General features: G+C 36.9%; 1 protein-coding gene across 1 annotated transcript in view; it reads left to right on the top strand.

Annotated features, from left to right (window-relative positions):
* Positions 1-13,261, top strand: part of LOC111158685 (parkin coregulated) — a 503,721-nt gene that overhangs the window by 77,721 nt on the left and 412,739 nt on the right. The gene's annotated exons all lie outside the window — the stretch shown is intronic.

The following is a 13,261-nucleotide window of genomic DNA, read 5'->3' as shown; positions in this document are numbered from 1 at the left end:
CCCAATTCATCCCTATTTTTATGAGAACCTGGCAGTGGTGCCTGTTTCAGGCAGTCCATCAAATGATGGAACTGGTAGCTGAATACAGAGAGCAACAGCCATTTATCTCCCCCAAATTTCACCTTCCTGCAGGACACTTCCAAATGGAAGCTTTAATTACCTAAATGGATGGGTCAAGATTGTCCCCTCCCTGGCAATGCAGAGTGGAATACAAAAGCAGGTTGCCTCTCGTGATTGCACTCTCTCTCTGTCTGCGGCACGTGTCAGCCGCGGTGGCTGTCACACGTGCCCGGTTAGAGGCTGACCTCCACGCTGAAACCATTACGGCACCGACATTTTTCTGACAAAAGGTTAATTGGCTTCAAAATAAATGTATTGCCTAATGACTCCATTCTAATGCGGCTGTGTTTCTTTCTAAAAGGCTCACTGATGGTATTTGTAAAAACTTGCCAGTCTCTTAACCGGAGAAGGCTTTTACATTTAATTTGAAAAAACCAATGCTGATCTGTAACCAGCTTCTCCTATTTAATTATTTTTTGTTATCAAGGACCTTGCTTTGGGTGATATTTATCAGCTAAAAGGGCTTCTCTGCCTAAAGACAGAGCGGCACATGTGTGTATCACAACAGGGTGAGGAACCTAAGAGGTGCTTGCCAAATACCATCTCACTAATGCAATTGACCCATTTAACAAAAAAGTCCTACAGTAGCGTCTGAAGGTGAAGGTAGGAGTTGTTTGTACTTTGTGTAAATTCACATTACTAAATAAAATAAAATGGCCAAAGTAAAGAATTCACCAATGTAAACACGTTAGTTCATCAAAATTGACCTTTTCCTTCCTTTATGGAACAACGAAGAGAATTGTTTGCATTATTTCCAGTATGTCTTTAAATGTTTTCACAGAATTATCAAACATTTCTAAACCTTGAGTAGCCATAACGTATTCAGTTATCGAACGTAGAATTACTACAGACTATTTGGTAATAGAAATCTGAAGGTGTTCCTTTTATTACATTTTGTCATAATGTTTTTAGGAGGATGAAGGACTGCACTATCTTGCTTTTAATCATTTCTATTAAAATGTGTATTTGTTATCTGACAATGTGCATACAATGAGGAAAAAGTTACAGCAAGTATGAGTCATTCAGATATTTTAGTCTTAATGTACGTATATATTCCCAAAATTTTACTGTGATTTTTGTGTTTGTTTACGTTTGATTAGGTACATGGATTTTGTGTTTATTTGTCTGTATACTGGCTCCACAGGGCAACACAGTGGAAGTTCTTTAAAATCCCAGTCCTTTGGAGTAAAAGGATATGCTGTAATTCTTTAAAAAAAGTTAGTAGATTTTGGTGTTTTAAGCAATAATAGTCCATGAAAATTATATCAATAAAAACTTTATAGATTTATTTTGACCTGCTCAAATAGTCTTATGAGTAACTTTTAGAGTTGTTGAGAGACTAGGAAAAAAATTCATCTTGAAAAGAATGAAAACATAGGATGAATCATTCATTTTGCTTTATCTTTGATAATCCAACAATCAGGAGGGATATAAACTACTTTTCCTTTTTATAGCTGTATTAATTCTTTTAAGTTACTATTGACGACAGTACCGATTCAGCAAGCTAAAAAGTCCGAATAAAAAGGAAGGACTTTATTTGCTGTCAGTGGTAGAATAATAGCATACGTATAAAGAAACATCTTATCCTATCACCTGTAGGCTTCTGCCAACCACATTTCATTTGTACTACTCTAATATTAAAATGAAGATGTTAAAATTATTAAGGATAGGCTTGTAAACAGTCTCTCAATATATTCATATTTATTCCTTGGTGCATGTGCTGTGGGGAAAATCTAGTACTTGGTAGCCATAGAGGACTTCTTTAGGACACCATACCTAAGGAAGGGTCCTCGAGTGTTGAAGGAAGCAGGGCTGTACCTCTCCACACACACACCCCCCATGAAACAAAAACGAAACAATCCATGACTTTGCACGGTAGTTCCTTCCTGTGTGCGGACAGAGCACAAGTCTTGTAACACTCAGCCCCGCTCTGACAGTTCCTGAGTAACCCTCTTTCCCGAGAAGATACTGGTCCCTTCCCCATACTGCTTGTGACATCACTGGGACTTCAAGGGGTTCACATGTGCCTGAAATGGCGCGCACAATTAGGTAGTAAGAAGTGGTATGTCTTTTATCAGAATTTCCTGTGACTCTGAAACCCTTAGGAGCCACTGTCCTGAAGCATGATGGAGGCTGTCCCAGCACCTGAGGCTCAGCTCGCCCATGAAGTTGCTGATCCTTGCTGCCTACGACCCCAAATTCCCTGTCTACCTGCTCTAGATTAGCCGACCCCATCATTGTTGTATTGGAAGTCACATATTTCTTGAAATAACAAAGGCGCTCTATGGTAACAATTTATTAATGACCAGAGAAAGTCAGAAAATAGAAGAATTAGATGCAGGTAAATGTCTTTGCACATTTAGATTTTTCAACCCGCATCCTGAACTGCCACCCTAGTTTAGTGCCCATGAAAATGGTTATTTGTTTCCCATGTCAGAAAAACAAAGCAGACCAAACGTCATAATCTGTGCAGTTTGGTCTATTCCTTATGGGATCGCTAAAAATCAGAGTACTAAGGCAACTTTCTGCAATGGTGAAAATGTTCTACATCTGCACTGTCTAATAATTACAACTGGCCATATGTGGTCATTAAGCCCTTGAAATGTCCCTGGTGAGACTGAGAAACTAAATTTTTAATTTTAATTAATTTTAATTTAAATAGCCACATGGTTACCATATTAATAGGCAGTGCTGCTCTCCACTAAGATAGCAGCAGTCCAGAATGAATGCCTGAACCTGCAGGCCAGATGAGGGCTAGAGCTCTATGCAGATTACTAGGAAATGAGAAAACAGGACTGGTGCATGCATTTTTTTGTCACGGCTGTCTATGCTTAACAAGTATTCCTTGGTAAACATAAAAAAGGTTTTGCAAAATTTTTGTAGTGAAATTTTTTGTAGTGAAATTTCAACCTGTATCCTGAACTGCCACCCTAGTTTAGTGCCCATGAAAATGGTTATTTTAGTGCAATTTTTTGTAGTGAAATTTTTTCCATATACTGATCAGTGGCAAGTTAATAATCTATTAAAAATGAATAGATCTGATCTGGAATGTGAAATTTACCAGGCAAGCTCTGGTACACTTTTTAAAATTTTTTAAATATACATTTTCTAAATACAGCTAAAGAATGATTAATTATTAATGGCTAAAGACATTAAAAACATAATAATGACTTAAGCAAAAATTTTTAAATCTGTTTCTTTTTTCTGCATTCTCCTTGACTCTGCTAACATTCAGGAAACATGACTTTATTCTATGGCTGTTATCTTCAATATCCAGAGCGTAAGCAATAGAAGTGAATGTTAGCTGCTTTTGCTAAACATTCTGGATAAGTTACAAAGCAGTTAATCAGCATGAACAAAGGACATTCTAAATTGTGTTTGAGTTTCCACATCTTAAATTTCCACATGGGAGTAGAAGAGTTTGCTGTAAACTGTCCTCTCAAGTCCACCTCCCTGCTTCCTCTATCCCCGCTCCCACACCCTTCAGGTTTCCTCAGAAGTTACCCCTCCTCCTCCTGTCCCTGCCTTCCTTGCCCTCTTCCTCCTCCCTTCCCTGTTCCCCCTCCTCCTCTTCCCCCTTCTACTTCTTCCTCTTCCTCCTCCTACCTCTTCCTTCCCTTTCCCTCCCCTTTCCTTCCCTCTTTTCCTTCTTCATTTTTTGTTTGTTACTTCCTGGAATGTACATTTTTGCCTCTAGTATTCTCATGGTCAGTTTTGGAGAAGGAACAGGAGCCCATTCTAATTCCCTATTTTGGGGCAGGAATCTGAAGTCCTCAGGAGTAGTAACCCAAATGAGGAGAAATGATCATTGTTATTTACACGCTTAATGAGGAACAGAAATATAAATCATAGGTAACACATGAAATTCACTGCCTTACAAACTCTGATCCCAAACCATGATTTTAAAATAGTAGGACAATGCAAGTTACTTTAAAATAGCCACTTTTAGGGGCGCCTGGGTGGCTCAGTGGGTTAAAGCCTCTGCCTTTGGCTCAGGTCATGATCTCAGAGTCCTGGGATCGAGCCCCACATCGGGCTCTCTGCTCAGCAGGGAGCCTGCTTCCTCCTCTCTCTCTGCCTGCCTCTCTGCCTACTTGTAATCTCTGTCTTTAAAAAAATAATAAAATAAATAAAATAGCCACTTTTATATAGACCTTGGCAGAAGGAGTTGGAAAAAAATGTTGGAGTTTGTTTTTTAAATTAACTATATGGTATTATAAACCATTTATTTATTTCGGTGAGCTACAGCTGCACTAAGGCATCTCTAAGTTTCTTTTTTTTAAAATAATTATAACTACAATATTTTATTATTAGATACACAATATAAAATATAAATTATAACATTAATAATGTAAAATGTGTGTGGGAAGAAAAGTATAAATGAAATTATAAATGAAATTATAAATGAAAGAGGAAACATTACAACCATAGCAATACAAAGCATGATTAGAAACTACTATGAACAATTATACGCCAGCAAATTGGGTAAACTAGAAGAAATGGATTAATTCCTAGAAACAACTACCAGTACTGAATCACGAAGAAATAAAAAATCTGAATAGACCAATAACAAATAAGGAGATTAAATCAGTAATCAAAAGTCTCCCAACAAAGAACAACCCAGGACCTGATGAATTTACTGGCAAACTCCACCAAAAATTTATAGAAGAATTAATCCCAATTCTTCTTCTTTTTTTTTTTGTTTATTTTAGAATAGATTCAGATATACAGGAAAGTTGCAAGACGTTTGTAGAGTTTCTTTTTTTTAATGTTTTTATTTCTTTTCAGCATAACAGTATTCATTGTTTTTGCACCACACCCAATGCTCCATGCAATCCGTGCCCTCTCCAATACCCACCCCCCACCCCCCACCCCCAGCGCCTTCAAAACCCTCAGATTGTTTTTCAGAGTCTAAGTTTCTTCACTTTCTAGGCATTTTGATATTGTAGATACTGACAGAAATCACCTTTCTCCACCTCTCCACGATTCCGTGCTTTTTGACAGAATGTGGTATATACTGAGTCTCATTTTCACTGAATTTGTGGTGACCATGCCTAAAGATGTCCCAGGTGTTAGATAGATTTGGGTAAGAAATAAATAGCCTATAACTGTCGCCAAATCAGGATATAATAGAAACCCTCTATAAAAATACAACTCGGAGAACGGACATCCAGACTGTCTTCAACAGGGAAAAGCTCAAAATGGGCTTTGTCAGCAACATGTAGTCCCTCACCTGGCAAGGTTGTCACAGACATTGTTCGAAGTGGCATCGCCACGTGGGGCATTTCTGCATTCTTGTTTTCTCATCCCTTATTGAATATGTATGTAAATGATTCTAGTGACCTGTTATTCTGAAGTAAAATTGACAAAGTGAGAACCGATGCACATCGGCAGGTGCAGGCGACAGCGGACTTCAGCAGCCTCTACTCCCCGCCCACGATGTGGTCTTCCTCACGGGCCTTTTGGAGACACAGGCGATGTCCTCATGAAAGCATCCTTCCCCTGAGGTTAATGTTTTCATTCTTGTAGTTACGTTGGTCAAAACTCGGATCACACAACTTTGTTTTTTTTATTAAAAAGGGACTTCATAAATTAATATTAATTAGGTAACTAAAAACACATTTTTCTAATTTTTTAAATAACAAAATATATATTTATATTAAAAAGTATAAAATAGAGAAAGTTAGCATATAATAAGAAAAGTGAAAGAAAATGAAAAGCAAATAGGGGCCTCTAGTGGAGCCAATATTAGGATTAATAAAAATGACTTATTCTGAAGTCTTCTGAGGGAAGAACCTCTGTATCCCGGTTTCATTTGCTCATTTATCTCAGCACCTGGAGCAGTGTCTGGCACAGAGTGAGCGCCCAGTGATATGTATGGAATGAATGGAAAGCATTCAAGAGTGGATTGGCTATCTCCAGGTTTTACTTCTCTCGACACTGTTTCATGACGTGTCTTTCACTCTGTAGGCTTCACCGTCTTCATCAGTAAGTGAGAACCATGTGCTGGATGATTGGTATGGCCGCTTTTCAATTATGGGAGCTCTAAGAAATTTCCTTTCCCAATTATACAAATAACTATAATTTGTGATGTTCATGAACTATTTCAGGGAATAAGTATTGCCTAGAAATTCCAGTAAATTTGAATGCACGGTCCAGAGTTATATGCACTGGTTTCAGTGGGTTGGACTTTTTCATGAAAATGCTCCTTTGATTTTATGTAAATGCTTTCCCAGTGAATTTATTTTTAAAATTTCTTAAATTTCAAAATGGCAAGTTTTTACCTTTCTAAATGACTACATATATGTCCAGTTTGAACATCCAAGTAAAGAAAGCGCTATGCATAAATGAATACTCAAATTCATTTTTAAAATTTCTGACAACAGTGGCCAGACGACACCCTCAATTCTAGCTTGACTCCCTCTTTGCTAATACTTGGGCATGACTCTCTAGAATTTCTTCTTGGTATGTTCTTTTTCTCAGTTCTTTTCAGTCCTTAACAGCACTCATGGTATTCATGAACTATAAAAAGCTCTGTCAATGTGACTGTTTTCATTGACATAACTAATAATTTCCTAGTAGGAAAAACTGTTATTGAATATAATTATTATTAAAATCATGCACTAATTTTCTTACAATTAAAATCAGCCCCAAACCATGGTAGCTCATTATCTGTAAATAGTACTGCATTTTAAAGTAAGTCACTCTGCGATATGATATCTGATCCATTAGTCCTCATTACATTGTTCTCAACATTCTATACTTTGGATTAATCATTAGTCCTTTGGTGCCTTCAATTTCTTAATGTTTCAGTTTCTTAGGGACTAAAAAAAGATTGATGTTCTATCTATACCTACCCTCTACCCCAGGTAAAACCAATGTTGATTTTTCAAATCTTGTAGGCAAATTTATTTGAGAGTTGCATAATTTGTTTCACATGAAGAAGGATGAATGTTCTCTTGGAATTGTCCTGGGCTTCTGTTTCTTTTGATAACTGCCAAAGCTTGAGTTTGGATAGCAGGCCTTAGTAGAATTTGTAAGGCAAATTTTACAGAAGAAGTGACAATTTACCTGATTTTTGTACAAGAGAGCTGCTGCATTTCCCCTATTAATTCCTCTGTGATTAATTAATAGACAGAGCTTATTCTAGAGGTCTTGAAGAAAAAAAAATAATCCTCCGGCAATTACCGTGCTGTTCTGTGTTTTTTGGAGGAGGGGACGGCATGCACAATTAATGCCATTCTTTTATTTGATGTAAATTGCTATGTCTTAAAGGTGTACAGCACGGAAAAACAGCCTTGTATCAGAAATAACTTTAATTTAAATTGGTTAGATGACCTCTGAAAGCTAGATGAAAGATTTTCTGCTGAATGGGCTGGTGCTCCCTGCTGCCTATATAATTTATGTGAGAAATTAGTGCGAATGGTTCACTTTTATGGAGCAGTGCTGCTCGTAGCAAGCCTGCAGAAACAATTTTCCCCCAAGCCTCCATCTGTTCTTCAAACTAGGGCATATGCCATCTCATCGAGCTTGAAAGTCAACTGATTTATAACTCCTGGAAAGTGCAGAGATTGAAAAGAAAGGTCGACCGCAGCTCCGTGACAGTGATTTCATAGGCACCGCTGAAGACAATTCTCATTACCAGGGGCCCAAGGGAAACAAGCCATGTTGTAAGTTTCAGATCTCCGTGGACTGACAACTGCAATAGAAACAAATCACTCCTGCTTTGTACGTTCAACGACCCCTGTTGAAACGTAGGGCAGTCTTGGTGGTGTGAGGGTGTCCCAGCTGGGACGCTGCGGTGTCCCTCACTCTCCCACGAAGACCTGGGCTGGTTTCCACCCTCCCGGAGATCCCTGCCGCCTGCCCTTTCAGGAGTATCAGGACGCAAATCTCGAAACTAACAATGTGTGTTGCTGCTTGTTAGAAAGTTCCATTTGGGGACACACACTGGACTTTGATGATTTTTCTGTATCTGCCTGGAGGGCAAATCTCCAGCTCTGTTCCAATTAGTAATTTAATGAATGGCTCCCACTCTGTCTTATCTCTTATCACATATCCCTTTTCTTTATTGAAGCACTTTTGAGATCAGAAGTTCTTTGACAGATGACACATGGAATCAGATTGATGGTACGATAGTAACAAAAAAAAAATCAATGTTTGTTGGATGCTTTTATTTAGAGTGGTCAAAGTGTGTCTCTGCATCTGAGGCTTCCAGATATTGAGTGAATTTTCAGCCCCCTGTAGTTCTATTAAAGTTTTTCCTTTTCTTTCAGTTAAAATCTAAATAAAGTGTTACTGAATACTGATACCAGTTTTAATCCATATTGGAGGCAGCAATTTTAGGAAATACATTTTACCTTTATCAAAAAACTTATCCTGACCTTGAAAGTTATATGGAAAAATCAGTACTAATAGGATAATCAGTTGATCATGTAAAAAAAAAATTATCCTTATCATTACCTATAGAGTTCTATTCTCAATATGAAATATATATAGTTATCTTATAAAATAAGAAAATATTGGGAAGTAGAAAGAATAAATAAATCACCCACCATTCCACCATTCATGTATGCAACTATTAACATTTTTTGAAGTATTTCTGTCTTATCTTTATTTTTGCCTAATTGAGGTCATAGTGTATACAGTACCTTGTAAAAACTATTTGTCATTATATGGCATATAAAAATGGGATGCACTTATTCTTAGATTTTTCTGATTTTTTCATAGTTTAAAAGTAATAAATGATTATTTTAGAAAATTTGGAAAACAGATAAAATGTATGCAGAAGACAGCATTTATTCTGAGATAACTTAGTAACTGATGTTTCAGTTCAGTCTTTCTGCACGGATACTTTTAAGTTTGTTGAAATTCTGTTTCATAGGATGATTTTTAAGGGGCTCAGGGGAATGTTCAAGGACCTAATTAGGAGAGGAGAGTAATAATGGACGTAGCTTCCACAGGAGTATTAATAATTGATAGTTCTCTCCAGTTCAACAACAGCAACAACAACAACAACAAAAAACCCCACAGTTTCAGATGCATATTTAAATTCCCGGTGGTCATTGCTTGGGCAGTGGCACATGTGGCATCTCCTTTAGCAATTCTTACACCACAGTGATACTCGAAAATGTGTTCGTCATTGGGAACATGTGGTTAGGACATTTTTGGAGAAGAGACAAATATTAAGAAAAATTTTTATTAACTATGAAATACATTTCTTGCTATTGGACAAGGTGTAAAAATGGACAAAGGCGGTTGACAAAATCATTATAAAATCACTCTCTGCTCCCAATCTAAGACATACTCCTAACAACAACAAAAAATCCTGCAGAATTTCCATAATTGCATTCCAGTGTGAACAAGGGAAAAACCCATAAAGCTTTGAAGCCATGTATTTCCATTCTCTGAGTCCTTACCTAGATTCATCTTTCTCTGCTCATGTATATCTTTAACCAATTTTATGAAAAGCAAGTACATGGGTTGAGATTTCTAAATCCTTGAATATCTTGAAAATATATTTTTTCAACTTTCATACATGCAACACAATTTGCTTCATATTAACATTCTTAAATTAACTGTTCCTCTCCATACCTCTGAAAAATGTAGTATCATTACATTCTAACATGTGATTACTGAAAAATTAAGACCAGTCTGATTTTTTATTCCCTTGATCTGTTTTGGTTTGCTTGTTTATTTTGTCTGGCAACCTGGGTAATCGCACTATTTTTGTATGATTAAAAGTTGCTTGCACGTGTATATTTAGCTTCCGGTGATTCTTTCTTTAATACAGTAATGTTATTTTGTCTACTTACTTGAAATTTTTTCTCAAGTGAGGAAAGTTTTTTTTTTTTTTCCGTAATGTCATTGATGATTTTTCTCTTTTTTCTTTCTTAAAACAAATACATGAAGAGTGTAAACGTGTTTTATCCTGTCATTCCTATCATTGTCTCCCTCAATATTTTCATCTCTTTATTCACTTTTTAAAACTTTTATGAAAGCGCTCCTATATTTTCTGTTTTCTTTAGTGTCAATTTGTCTATCACTGCCTCAAGTTCAAATTTGACTTCCACTGCTATTATTTAGTCTGCCACATCCTTATATTGCTCATTTCCGCACTCATGTCATTACACATGTCGGCTTCAGAATCGTTGTACAAGCAAGTCTGTCATAGACACTGTTCTGATTTATTCTTATTTTGTAACCTGGATTAACAAAAATAAAAATCATGGGCCAACCACAATCCCACAACCTGAGGCAGCCTCTACTAGTTTGTTAGTGTGAACTCTTCATATCCTCTTTCTCTGCATTCACAAATCTGTGTACGTATGCAAATTTTTACAAAACATTTTACTCATATTTCATAACTTTTTTCAAATAATTACAAGTCATAACCAACTTTCCACATTAGTGAATGTGCACTTTAAAAATCATTTTGGGAATCTTGAGAGTACTCTACAACTTAACCAATTCCCTATTGTTGGATATTAATGTTTTTCTTAGATAGTAATGCTTTTTGCCAATCTTTCGCTAATATAACCAATACTGTTATCAACATCATTGTACATTTTGTATATATTGTGGCTTGCAAACATGTCTGATTATTTACTAAGGGTAAAATCTCATTTTCTTTTTACCTTGGCCTATTCTTAACAAATGGATTTCTGCTTTTCTTCTATAAAGAGGTTTGGCTTTGTGAATCTTCGAGCATGCCCATTTCTAAAAATCACTGATTTCTGCAGTAATGAATTTAAGGGGGCTTCCTCACCATCTAAATCTATAATACGATATTCCATTTCATTTTTTGCAAGATTCATATATTACTGTTTATTTATCTTCAATTTTACCTCAATGTAGAATTTGTGTTTGCTAAAACAGAGCACATGGTTGTCCTTGACCTCATTCACTCTGCTTGGAGACTGGAGAGCTGTCCTTATCAGCATGACTTAGGGAGACTGCCCAGCTCCTAGCCAATACCGTGTGGGGTATGAACATGCTTCCTCTTGTCCCATTCTGTTGGCCTTATAGGGACTCTCTGTGACTTTTGACAGTAAGACAAATGGATTAGGTAAACACATACAGTCCTAAAAATGCACATGCACCCCGCTGTGTTTTCCTCTGCCCTTACCTGCAGCATTTTGCTTGTGGGGCACACTGCTTTCCAGGGTGCAATGCAGTGTGTGACCAGGAGTCTCTGTCCCTCCTTCCTGTTCACAGGTTTTCTGAGAGTGGGCGCCAAAGGCTCTAGCAATGATATTGTCAGAAATGAGGATGGAAGTGGATAGCTTTGCCTTTGTCTTGAAAAGCAGCTACTTCACAGCAACAGGATAGTGGCTGAGTCCATGCCCACCCCCAGCTGATTTTGTTGCTATCTTACCTTTCTCAGGGGACAGAAAGTGGAGGAGGGGTGAAGAAAACCACCTAGCAACTGGTTGCAAAACATGAATTGACCATGAATTGTGGTTTTTAGGTTCAATTCCATTGGCCTCATTGTATGTAGAAATTCCTTTTATTTCCACCTGTGCATTCATTATAACACCTGGTTTCAGTTTGCAGGTCGAGTTTTTCTCCTTTTCCGTATCTTCATAGGTGGTTTTGTGACGTGCTGGGAGATACTGTGTCAGATATTCTTGTCCAGATGCTCTTTAAAACAGCCAAGTCCAATTTAGTTCTGTCCATCATGGGACTGTATTCCATTACAGAGAAGTAATGTGATCTCATCAACGCTGAGGCAACAGTGACTCATCTATTCATAAAAGAATTGAGTAGCTATAATGGGTAAGACTCGGCAGTGAGCTCTGTAGCCCAGCTGATGAGGTTTTGGTCTTGAGGAGCTTCTTGACTAGAGTAGATCATTGTTTGATGAAGATACTTAAAAGTGCACAAAGAGCACATACCGAATCTTAAACCAAATCACTTCCTCTTGAGTAGTTCATAAATTTGTAATTCTTTATTTAGTATGTGTTCAATGTTTGCTGCTTTAATGATATGGTTCAAATAATTCCTATAAAAATTTCTTAAAATTGAGAGACTCTACGAAGTTTTTACTTAGTAGTTCATAAACTTGTATATATTTCAAGGAATGCAGTTTGCTGACGCAGGTTTTTTTCTCCCGCTTCAGTCTATTTATTACTATATAAACAAATAGCAAATTTTACCTTGAAAGTGACCATGAGGTGATCAATCCACATTCCTATGTGTCTACATATTGTGGCAATCCCAGGTATCACTGAGACATCCCTGACTTCAAAATTCTACACTTATTTTGAAACATACACTATTTTTCATGTTTTTACCTAGATGTGAATTTTAAAGATTTATCCTGTTTGAGATTCAGTCTAGAATTGGTGTTTGCTTCAAAACCATCGTAAAAGTTTTAAATTTGAAGACACTGGAGTCCCTTTTAAGTACAACTTAGACAGTTTTCGTGGTTCCTTTCATATCTCTTAATCTCATTTTTCTTACTTCCATCTCTTTAATCTACTTGTTTCATTCTAGACTAATTCCTCAAATCTGTCTTCCAATTTAATAATTCTTTCTTCAGTTGAGTTTAATGAGTTGCTTAACTTGTGTGTTGAATTTTATTTTTTAATTCGGTTTCAGTGAATATCAATTCTAGAATTTTTTTTTCTTTCCTTAAAAGATCTGCCTGTTTTGTTCTTTCATTATGTCTTTTCCTGGCTTTATGGTTTCTCTTATTGTCCTTATCATGTTATATATTTTAAATATATTCCTTTAAAGTTTCTTTCACATTCGTCTATTATCTGTAGTTCCCAGGATGTGAGTTTGAATCTGCCACTTTCTCTTACTCTCTTACTCTTTTTCTCTTACTCTTTTTTTTTTTTTTTTTTTGCATGCTTTATGATATTTTCCTGGGAGCTTCCCTTTTGTGCAACGCACTTTCCCTGGGACTCCTCATGCCCTCCAATGGAGAGGCATCCTGCAGTATGCTCTCAAGTGTGTTTCTCCCCAGGCCTAGGTTCTGACTTAACTTTTATGTGAACCAGGTTCCAGGTTTCTTCACCAGCCTCCCACTTACCACGTGAAATTTGAGTTTTTCCTTCATTTCTGGGAGCTTAGTATTCACCTTTCTTTCTTTTGAGAATGGCTATATATTTTGTAACTTTTCTTCCAGCATTTT

The sequence above is a fragment of the Enhydra lutris genome, unplaced genomic scaffold, assembly GCF_002288905.1.
Source record: "Enhydra lutris kenyoni isolate GAN:26980312 unplaced genomic scaffold, ASM228890v2 scaffoldscaffold62, whole genome shotgun sequence".
NCBI lineage: Eukaryota > Metazoa > Chordata > Mammalia > Carnivora > Mustelidae > Enhydra > Enhydra lutris.
The sequence above is the reverse complement of the archived record's forward strand: the minus strand, read 5'-3'. Positions and strand labels throughout refer to the sequence as shown.